We start from the raw sequence: 6,667 nt of genomic DNA, 5'->3' as shown, positions 1-6,667 counted from the left end.
TCCTCCCAGCCCATATTTACACCTTGATTCAGCCAGCATTGTATCCAATCCCTTTTTTGTAGAGCTAATGGCCTCTATGCCATTAAAAAAAAAAAGTACCAGTTTCAATATTGTCAATTGATTTGATTTTAGAATTGTCATCTTTTTTTAAAAAAAAGGATTTTTCTATAAATAATTGTGTGTATAATTGAACAAAAGTTGCTGCTCCGTGGAGCTTTTCTGTAATGCTAATGCTACATCTTTCAAATCTTCAGGCAATGTTTTGCTCAACTTTTTATCTTCGAAAGTGGTAATTTTAACACTTGTACATTTATATGATGTGATAGTGAATTATGTATCTTTAGAAATGGCTCACCCTATATCCTGGCATAAAGACAAGGTTATCTCACAGCCACATTCTTACTTTTGTATTCTAGTTTGGACTAACATAGCCTACCATAGTTTCTGGTTTTCATGTTAGCCAGGATAGGACTATTATGCCTATCATAATAGGCATTATTGTGGACTCGGGTTACCATGTTTGTCATTAAATTGTTACTATTATTACTATTACATTGTCTTATCAACATATTCCCAGTATCACCCCAGTGCTCATGCCTAGTCCACTAGAACAACATCTATGTTGACTGCACTCATCAGGGGTATCCCCTAACCTGATACTGCAAGATTTTTGCCATTTTGTAAACTAAAACCAACTAGATGTTCAAACTAAATGCAGAGTTTAGGAATGCTGTCTTATTGTTCATGATATCTTAATTGAACTTATCCTCACTCTATTTGCTCTCCCATATTTGTGATATAGATAAATCATGATGAAAATAATAAATTGCTTACCTGTAGTACATCCATATGAACCATCAACTTTCCACCTCTAAATTTGGTTTCCTAGGACCACAGTGATAGTCCAAGAATTGAGACGTCAATGTGACCTAGCTTTTGAGGAAATTGACATTCTGGCAAAATTTTTGCAGCATTAGTTTGCATACACACAAGCCATCGTGTAGTACAGTATGAATTCATATAGTAGTTCAGTAACTAGTTACAAATAAGGAATTTCTTATTCTGTTCGTTGGTTACCCTTTTGAAAAATAAGATTCCCCATTCTTCACATGTTCAAATAAGTAGCATTTCAATGCCTATGTGAAAGTGAAATCAAGTGGAATTGTGATCTGAAGTGTGTCCAAACTCCACATTTCAAGAGCTGGTAGAAAATGAGACATTGTTTTCACTGGAGGAGCAAACCTCTGGTATTTACGATGTAACATTCACCTATTTTTATTCTGTAATTACTGTTTAGTTCTTGCCCAGTGTCCTAAAGATCTGACATTCCACTGCCGTAGTATAGGGGTTTTGCCAAAATTGTGAATTCTATGAATTTACCGAAAAAATGCTTGAATGGTAAGTACATCATACTGGTTGGAAATTCTAGTTTTGTCCATATCTGGAGGATTACCAGGTTGGAAAAGTTATTGTTGAGTAAATATTCATTGCCACTGCCAACTGTTAATTTAGAAACTTAACAAATGACAAGAGTTTAATTATGTTTTTGTCTCCAAGAGAGATAAGAAACTTAACTAGATTCTCTCCTTCATATGATATGTTCAAATTGGATTATAAAAACACTGAGTATTTAGTCAATATAATTTCAGGAAGAATTTACAGTTTAAAGGCTGAAAATGATGCTCTCAGCAATGATGAAAGGTAGATAACATTTACTGTATTTTCTGTTGAAAAAGACTGCATTTTTTTTATCACAAGCACTAAATCCAGAAGTGATACCCAAGTGGAAAAAAGAAAATATATTCTCCTCTTGAATACAATGAGCAAAGCAGACCAAGCTACAAGTTACTACAATGATAAACTAAAACTCTTTATGTTTCTCCATGAGCTTTTCTTCTTTTTTTTTTGCTCCACACTTGATTATTTTGACTTGCCTTAGCAGCCTTCTTCGTTTAACACTATAAAGAAATTCCCAAAATGGTGCAGGTCTTCAAAAAGGCCTAGCAGGCTGTGACTAAAGAGAGCCTCTTTTAACTTAACTTAGTAAAGATTAATAGTCCTTAAAGGTGATTAAGAAATGAAAAGCACAATTTACTGTCCATTTGAAAAACAAATTTCAAAATGGTGGCTTCTTCAATGACAGATTGCAGCGCCCCCCCGCCCCCCCAGCATTTGGCATGCACAGCTTCAAAGCATAGCTCTCAAGATTGCTTGCAGAGCACAGCTGTATTGGAAGGTTTTGAAGAGTAATTCTTAGACTCTCCTTGATCTAGGTGGGTCATAAAAACTAAAAGAATGCCAGTCCCTTCAGTTAGTAGTTGAAGAGCTACATCCCAGAAGAAAACCCTCCCTGAGCATATATTCAGCCGGCCATCTTCATTGGAAGTCATTCTTTGTTTTCAGTCCATGAGAAATATATTGAAACATGATGGGCAATCACTCAGATCAGTTTGGAGGAAGGAAGAATATATTTTGTTTTATCTGTTTTTAATGGTGTGTTTTAGATTATGTTTCTGCACTAACTGCCCAAAAGATTTAAAATTGTATGGATAGTGTGCTTTAATTTTATTCTAATTTTGATATAATGACAAAAAGTAATGAAAATTTCAAATTCTGTAAAAATGCAAATCAGAATAACTAGAAGTTGCTGGTTGGGAATTCTTGGCATTTTATTCCAACATATCTTGAAGTCACCAGTATAGGGAAGAGTGAATAAACAAAGCATAACAGATTTATTTTGAGAAGAAGGTATAATTATACTTTCTACGATTAATACCGTAAGTGCTGATTCAGGGCAGAAAGATGGAATATGAATTGAATAAGTATACAATTTGGACAACTAATTCAGACTTTCATGCCATTTCTACTGTCTCTGCCAATTATGCAAATCTCTTCCAGCTGATTAAAAGAGGAACAATTTGAGTTCAGAAAGGCCTTGTGAGCTCTTATAACAATTTTGTAGCAGTTCTGTCCTATTCTGTCTGTGTTCACATGTTATACTGAACCATAAATTAACCTGGCATACTTTAGCCTGGCATATTATGTGAGCCTTGAAATTTGGTTTAACTAAGCAATAGTTAGTGTATCATGAGAATATAATCTTTGATATTTTGATGAGTGAATCATAGTTGATTCAGTAAGTCTTAGTCAAGTACAAAGTTTCTAATTTTTTTGTGCTGGAGCTATAATTTTGATCTAGTTGTAATAACATTCACTACCTGCATCAGTCTGAATTATTCTGTTCTTTTAATATTGTTTTGGCATCAGTTACTGATTAATAATAGTAATAGTAATAGAGTTGGAAGATACCTTGGAGGTCTTCTAGTCCAACCCCCTGCTCGGGCAGGAAACCCTATACCATTTCAGACAAATGGCTGCCCAGTCTCTTCTTAAAAACTTCCAGTGTTGGAGCATTCACCGCTTCTGGAGGCAGTTCCACTGATGAATTGTTCTGTCAGGAAATTTCTCCTTAGTTCTAGGTTGCTTCTCTCTTTGATTAGTTTCCATCCATTGCTTCTTGTCCTGCCCTCAGGTGCTTTGGAGAATAGCTTTTACTCCCTCTCTTCTTTATGGCAACCCAAGATATTGGAACACTGCTATCATGTCAGATTAGTTTAATGCAGCTTGAATGAGATAGCTATACTGGCAGGTGGTTTAATTATCCTGTTTTCATTAAAACATCTGTGGTAAATACTAGTATTTTTTAAAATTCTGGAATACATCTTTCATCTGCATAAAATACATTTTAATAGACTTGTTGGCTTTGGGATATTGTGTTGTGTCCTCAATTAGTTGTGAGAATTCCTCATTCCTTTCTTACATGATTGTGTTTTAACTGGTTCCTAAATTACTTCTCTGATCTACAATAGCAGTGAAGACATTGATAAGATGGGGCCTTAAAAATGCCATAGTTATACACACACCTTGTCTTAATAATTCAAATTCTTTTTTTACACTGTAAAAACCTTTTAAATAGCCATAGTGAATACCCATTTGTATAGCTCTTCTCTAAAATGTTTATACTAGACATTTGCTGTAGTTCTTCTAATACTTAAAGAAGAAAACTTTGGAAAAGATTACTGTAATAATGGTCTTTATCTTTTGTGTGTGCAAAGCACTTTGCTCATTTCCTGACCATTTCCACATGTGTGAATGTGCAACAATTCTTTTTTGAACAGATTTTGTTGCCTTAAGAGATCTTCTGTTCTATCCATTCTTGAACATAATTTTAACATCTGAGATGGTGGGTTCCAGGGGTGACACACTATTTGTGAAATTGGGCCACTGAGATCTAACAAGATTGTCACTTGTGTACCAGCCTTCTTGTTATGCAGCAGCTTCCCTGTCTGAACTGCTTGATTCTGGCAAGTTTGTTAGTGGTGTTCTTCAGGCTTATGGGGAACTTTGGCCTGCCTTTGCTTTGACTGGAGTTGAGGGAGTTTATGGCAACCAAAGACCTGCCCCAAGTTGTTGTCAGCCTGATTCACAAAGAGGTCATACATGATTTGGATTTGGTAGATGTCATTAGTCTCTGTCACATAGCTCAAAGTCTTTTAGCTTTGGAGTTTTCTGTGGCTGCCCTCCTCCCCCCCAATCATTCATGGTATCTAGCTGAGGAGGTTGGAAACAAAAAGCATAGTCTAGTATTTCTCTTCCTCAAAAGTCCAGTTTCCTTTGTTGTTGAGAAGGCAATAAGAGATTCAGCCCTAGGCCTTTGTTTTGCAGGCTGCCACAAGGTTCAGCTTCTTCCTTGCTCCCATTTAACATATATAATCACTGGGTGAGGTCATCTGTTGGCATTTTTTCCATTTTTTTTCCAAAATGTTTTGCTTTCTGATAAATGTTAGGTATATATGATAGACCCCTTCAAACTGAACACAAATATAATTTCAGAATGACTGTGCCATGTAGGAATCTTGAGAAATGTGAAATTAATTTTAATGACTATAATGTATTTAATCACAATGTTATTAACATGCTGCATGAGTTCAGCAGGGCTAAGTGTTTTGCTACTAATTTTCATTTGTAATGTGTCAGATGCATCTCACTGCAGTGTCCAATAGTCAGCACTAATGGATTCCAGTTGTCCTTATACCATTTTTCTATTGTAGCAATGTCCTGCTAAAACATTTAACATTTCACCATGTTTGTCACTAACTGCACCTAAGATTTGTGGGAAAGAAGTCCCAAGTACGAATGCAGAAAATGAATCTTCAGTGATATGTTGCATTTCATGGTTTTGTATACTGTAAGAAGTTTGTCAACCATCTGAATGTATTTTGGTACTCTGTAGTTGCCAAGAAAATTCTATATTTTTGTGATTAGCATCCAAAACCTGTAAAATACATCCCAAAGTGTTCAGGGAACACAATCTTAATTGTCCAGTGTTATCAGTTATACATCTCTGTCCTCTGCCATCCTCTGTCCAGACAGCCCATCCAAGTAATGAGATTGAAGTGTTTTTCTAATGCATGGAGACTATCCAGGTTTGGATGGGAAAGAACCAGCTTTGGCTTTGTATTGGGTACACAATCTGGAGGCTGTCATGGAGGACATGTCTCCTGTTCAAGGAACAGGTTGCAGCTGACCATGAGAAACTTCACAAATATAATTTTTTTAGCTGCATCCATTCCTAGATCAGTAAGCACTGCTCACGCATACCTTAAGTTACCTCCCAATTGTACAGCTGCAACACACTGTTCATGGGACTGCCCTTAAGGTGCTCCAAAATGCAGTGGCTCCATAGTACACTCGCATAACACTGCTGTTACATGATCCACACTGGCTCCCATTAAGCCTCTGGGTGCAATTCAACGTGCCGATTTTCACCTTTAAAGTCCTATAAACATAGGCCAAGCTTGTGGACTATCTGTCCCCATTGGTTTCTACCCATTCTTCCAGATATGGCAGAGTGGGCATCTTGCAGGTCTGTGATGAAGCAGTATTGCAAGATGGGCTTACTGTCCTCAACAGGTTTCTTGAGAGCAAGAAGAAAGCAGGTTGACAGCCATAAGTGTAGGAGGCTTAAATTGGTAAGAATCCTATGTGGGTACATAAACAGTTTGAGGCTGTAAGAAATTTATAAGCTATTACCAGATAACAACAAGATAAAATTGTATATCATCTGTTGTCTCAGCTGACAACCATCTTGACCTGTTATGTATCAGATAGGATTATTCATGGAGACATCTCTGACAGCATATTCTAGAGCAGGGCTTTTCAACCTTTTCACCCATTGTACCACTTTTAGGATATGGCAACATCCGAGTACCACCAGTCGCCTAGCAAGGTGTTAAAAACTTGATGACCCCCCCCCAAAAGGGAAAAAGTGATAAGTACAGGTAGTCCTTGACTTACAACAGTTCGCTTAGTGACTGTTCTAAGTTACAATGGCACTGAAAAAAGTGCCCCCCAAGCCACAGCCGAGCAAGACACATGCCTGCCCGCCCGCCCGCCCACCCGCACTCTTCCTCCTGTCTGAGGTTTTAATTGTTGTGAGCACTTCTGTTGAGGATTGGCAGCGAGGGTGGGGTGGGGAGGTGTTTGGTTTTTATTCCCTCTGCCTGCTGGGTGGTTGCAGCAGGTTTTGATCACTTCACATGACCCTGGGACACTGTGACTGTCATAAATATGAGTCAGTTGCCAAGCATCTGAATGTAAATCACCA

This window comes from Protobothrops mucrosquamatus, unplaced genomic scaffold, assembly GCF_001527695.2.
Source record: "Protobothrops mucrosquamatus isolate PMUCROS unplaced genomic scaffold, P.Mucros_1.0 scaffold225, whole genome shotgun sequence".
Classification (NCBI taxonomy): domain Eukaryota; kingdom Metazoa; phylum Chordata; class Lepidosauria; order Squamata; family Viperidae; genus Protobothrops; species Protobothrops mucrosquamatus.
This window is presented reverse-complemented; position numbering follows the sequence as displayed.